Here is a 5,460-nt window from a genome sequence, read left to right as displayed (position 1 = left end):
TCTTAAGTTCTCTAAATTGCTAGAAAACAAAATCCTGATTCGAAACTTTTATATCCAATATTTTGCTTGTGTTAAAGTCGTGTTGTTTGGACCCATCTCCCTAACATTTATCTAAACATGTTTGTATTATCATGTCCATGTTTATAACTTTGGTATAAGCAATTAATTTTAGGATTTTACTTAGTAATCAATTAGTAAAACAATGGAGTCCGAGAAAAGTGAATTAATTTTAGATCTGTATAGATTAATTTTTTTCCCTTATAATTTTGATTAATTTTTAATTCCTACATATTATCTTTTTAATGGAAGTGTACTTATTAATTCATCATCAAAAACTAGGGAGTGACTAGAAATTTAAATTAATTTTAAACATATATAATTATATTTTTTTTTCCTTTAAGTTTTGAAAGCTATTTTTAATTATTTATAGAAATCTAAGAGCTCTTTTAACTTTATTATGTTGTTAAGTCAAACATTTTTTTAAAGAAAATGTGCTTTAAATAAGTATGTCCATTTGTATTGGATATAACTTAACTAGATTTTTTGGAATTTTGTCATATTTGAATTTTGTATTGCTAAGTTTGTTGGCTGAAAAGATGGAGAAGTTATTCTCTCATCTCCCCTCCCCATTGATAGGATACCTCCTCTTAATTTTGGTTGTCCATGGCCAAAACCCTACCATGGAGCCTAGAGTCACCAATGGTACTCTTGATCCTAATTAGATAAGGGCATTGTAGTTGCTTGGAATAACTGTGTCGGATGATCCATGCAATACTAATTGGCAACAAAAGTTAATATAGGATGACAATTGTGGCCCTCTCAAGCACCTAGTATCCTTGAAGCTACAATATTGCTCCCTAAATATTATCCTCTAGTTTTTCCTTAGCCAGCTTGACCACCTTGCAATCTATTTAGTTTGCAGACTGTCTCATGATCACCACACCTCTCCCCACTATATTAAAAAAATCTCTCTTCACATATAGTTGCATTGAAAGCTTAGGTTGTACAATTGACCATACAAACTTACCTACCATTTTCGGTACCTGACTCATTAAAATCCATGGTCTAAAAGAATTTACCATAAAAGATGTATTAGTAAATGGAAGTGTTAGTGATTTGAAAAAAATTGACAAAAATATGAGCAACCTTGAGAAATTGACCATCTCAAATGTCAATATCAATGACACCCTCCCTAAATCATGGTTGAAAAACCTTATAGCACTGGAAATATCGCAAGTATGGATATTTGTATTTGTGGATGATTATAATGTCTAATACATAAATGTCATTAGTACTCTCATTGAGTTAATTTTATCATTCAATGAAACACTTTGTATAATTTTACTTCTTGTTCTTGTTTTAGAGCATGATAGAGGGGATCATTCCTTCTACTATTTTCTCTCTCACTAAGTTACAGTCATTGGATTTGAGCTCAAACTAACTTACAGGGAATATTCCAACTGGGTTCGAGAACCTCACATTACTGCCATACTTAGATCTTATCAATAATCAATTAAATGACATTATTCCTGCTTTCATTGCCAAATTCCAAGAACTTTGGTATTGGGACCTTCGAAATAACAACTTTCACAAGGTCCTGCCCTTCACTACAACTTTTGTTTTAAACTTTCATACTTTTAGTGTTGGGGGTAATCGTGAGCTTTGTTTCAATGACACCATTCTTTTAGACACAATGTTTGGAGGTGTTGATTTATGTGATATGGAAGGAAGACCTTTTATGATATATCATGGGAATGCTCTTAGTTCAACACCTATGGAGGGTTTAGCAGTATCCCTTTAGAATAAGAATAAGTCTGAAACAACTGTGTTGATTGTTTTCAATTGCCTTGGCCTTTTTAATTTTTGTAATAATAGTTGTATTAGTTTTTAATTAAGGAAAACTAGTTTTGAAGGGTGCCTAAAACCCTTTACAAATCAAAATATTTTCAATGAAGCTTGAACCAAAAATACTATAGCCTAAGGGTGAAATAGGTCACCAACTATAGCCTAAGGGTGAAATAGGTCACCAACCAAAACAAGGTGACCAGAGTGGCCTTAAAAATAATACAATACACTTCAACCACCAAAACATGTTTTGAATGGGAACTTGAAACCCCATGGTTACAAAAGAAATAGACAATTAATCCCGAGCCATGTCAAACTACAAAGAACAACATGCCAAAAGGGCCAAGAGATCCAAACAATAGGGGGACAACCTCAAATAGGTGAGCAACAAGTTAAGAAAACTGAGCATCAAGATTTACATTTCGGTCTTGTCTTTTGAGAACGTAAAGACATATCAAAAGATGGAGTGGAGGGCTTGGCATTTTTTCCTTTTACTGTTGTTTATCCATCCTCCACCTTCCCAACTGCCTTCTACCACACAAAGTCTACAACACCACAACCAACCCCCAAAGCCCTTGTGGTAGGATAAGAAACACCACCACCACATGAATTCTAGACTACAACACTAGAAGGGACAACAACACCATCTTAAAATAAAGTCGCAAGAGGGGCAATGTAACGCCCCACTCGGGAACACAAAAGAAATAAACCTAATATGTTACAAATTTTATTGAACTATTTTTTATAAAAAAGTTTAAACAACGTCAAAGTAACAATAATGTGAAAGCAATATATACATACACATCAAGAACAGGTAATCAATTATAAATATAGTTTCAATTCCTCAAGGGTTCCTTCATGTTGAGTCACATTTAAGAAATTTTTATTAATAAGTTTAAGTCTCAAGTACAATGTCCATAATCATAAAATGAATAAACACATACATAATCATATAAGCAAATGCATAAGTACAACTAATAATATGAAAGCACATATAATGAATAACATCCACTACACATGTCACAGGATATGTGAAAATAGATACAAGTACATCAATATAAAATACAATATCCCATAAGATCTCAAAACACATGATACATAAATACATCAAATGAATAGAAGTCTTCAAAATAAGAGGAAGAATGATAATAGTACCACTGTATCAAGGAGCATCCAACATCTGTCAATCTGAGGGGGATCCAAATGGTAAGAATACACTACCTCCTGACCACAAGGTCACCTAATCAAGCTTCCACTCTCACCATGCAGGAGAGATAATGTACGATCCACACACAGATGATCAAATTATAAAATAATCCTAGGCAATGAATTCTAATAGCCAAAACTACCTCAAGGGTAACACAATCTACTCAAGAAGAAGAGATAATCATGAGCCAGTGCAAGAAGTTGGGTCTCACTTTTGGCCAAAAAGTGGAAGTGTTTTCTCTATTTTTGAAATTTCTTGTCAATTGATGTCAAAATTAAAAATATAAAAAAACTTTAGCAATAAAATTTTTAGTGTTTCAAATCTACTTTTTGAATATGTAATTTATTTGTGTACCCATATGATAGATTTTGTTTTTGGTATGGATATTTAAAAACCACTTTTTCAAAATGCCTATTTCAGGACCATACCACACTCGTATAAGGACACCATAATTTGATACAAATAAATAATTTTTCATAAATCCTTTTAAAGAGAGTTACCTAATACACCTAAGAGTGATGACAATATTTTTTTTTAATTTTTTATTGAATAATTTTTTTTTTTATTAAATATTAATTGGCTATAAAGGTAAATTTTAAAAGCTCTTGTGTACGGACATCATAATTTGATCAAAATTTCATTTTTTTCAAAAATTGCTTTTTTCAACCTGAAAAGAATTGTATGTAGATTGATGACATATAAATTAATTTAAAAAAATTATAAAATGAAAAAGTTATTAAAGTTTTAGTGAACTTCACTATTTTACATTTAGGTACCACCTTTCATTAAAAAATAATACAAAAATAATAAATAAAATCTTAGCACTATAAAATTTATATTTCTGAAATCAAGACGGTGAGAGTTCTAATGGGTTTTTGTTTCATAAAAAAATTTGATCACGAAGACCCTCTAAAAATTATGGCAAGGCATGAATTTGTTAGTTTAATGTCTTAGCCAAATCTTGAGAAGTCAAGGCATAGGCTTGGTCTCACCAAGCCTATTCCAAACCAAAATATGAGGTAGGAGGAAAAAATCTTGCCCAATGTTCTAAGAAACGGGCACCCGTTATTTAAATTCAAAAAATGGGTACCTGTTTTGAAAATGTCAAATCAACACATAAAATTCCCCACCCTCCTCCCACCCCCCTTCGCCAATTTTTTCTTTTTTGAATTTTTAGAAACGGGTACCCTTTTTTAGAAGTAAAAAATGGGTACCTGTTTCTAAAAGTTACAAAAGTTTTATGTTTTAAAATGGGTACCCATTTTTTGAAAATAAAAAATGGGTACCTGTTTCTAGAAGAGCACAATCGCAATCTGTGGACTTCCGTGGAATTGCGACCCAACTTTGTGTGCTTACCCTCATAATTGAAAAGACACTCATTCCAATACTAACATCTCATATCAAGGCAACATACAAATACCAAGATCAAAAATATACAACCACATTGAAATCAATGCTAAGTGTCACAAGCACAAAGACCAACAGATAACAACTATCATCAATAAAAGTAAACTACCAATCACTAACTCCAACAATAAAAACACCACCAATGAATAACTAATAATTCATTAATAAAAGTCAACTTTCAACAATAAATGACATCCAATCAATGAGTAACAACTCACAATAAATGCACCATCAAAAGTAATATCCAATAAGTACACTAGTAGAGGCAAATATTTATAAAAAAAATATGAAGGAGACTCAAGGTACATACTATGGAGTGTCATCACATGAGCCAACTCTAAAATTACCCTGGCAAACTCTCAAGACCCCGACCCTCTAGTGACTCTATGCAAAACTAGAAGACCCTCTTGTGATGATGAGAAAACTAGTCATACCTCTCACTAGGTATCATCTCATTCCCATCCTTAACCTTTACAAGCACTCAAGGCATGGGCGAGGCAAACATTTCTAACTTATCTTTTTAGTGTATCTCAAGAAAAAGGGCTAAGAAAGATATTTTAATTACTATATTATCACTTGTTACACAACTTCTATTGGGGATAGTGGCTCTTTTTGGGACTCTTTGGTAGCAGATTTGCTTGCTGCCGATGGTTCGAATGTTGCCCCAATGGTGGTGACCTCTTCTTCTCTCCCTCCTTTGGTTTCTGTCACTGGTGTTTTGACTATTTCCCCTCTTGTGGCTCCATCTTCAGATGTTGCTATTGCCCCTTCTGCTACTATAGTCTTGATTTCTTCCTAGGCCGTGGGGGTTTTGGGGGTTGGTTGTGGTGTTGCTGACTTTACATGATAGAAGGTTGCCGATTTGGTGGAGGATGGATGGACAACTGTAAAAGGTAAAAATTTCAAGCCCTCCACTCCATCTTTTGATATGGCATTACGTTATCAAAAGATAGGACCAAAGGGAAAATCTTGAGGCTCTACTTGTTTGTGACTGTCCCATT

General features: G+C 33.2%; 1 pseudogene; it reads left to right on the top strand.

The window, feature by feature from the left end:
* Positions 1-680: 680 nt before the first annotated feature.
* On the top strand, positions 681-5,088 carry LOC149528699 (uncharacterized; annotated as a pseudogene).
* Positions 5,089-5,460: the final 372 nt, after the last annotated feature.

This window comes from Cupressus sempervirens, chromosome 11 (assembly GCF_028749045.1).
Source record: "Cupressus sempervirens isolate cs-2001-9-10 chromosome 11, ASM2874904v1, whole genome shotgun sequence".
Taxonomy (NCBI): domain Eukaryota; kingdom Viridiplantae; phylum Streptophyta; class Pinopsida; order Cupressales; family Cupressaceae; genus Cupressus; species Cupressus sempervirens.
Note: the sequence above shows the minus strand (reverse complement) of the source record. Positions and strands in the feature narration are given on the sequence as shown.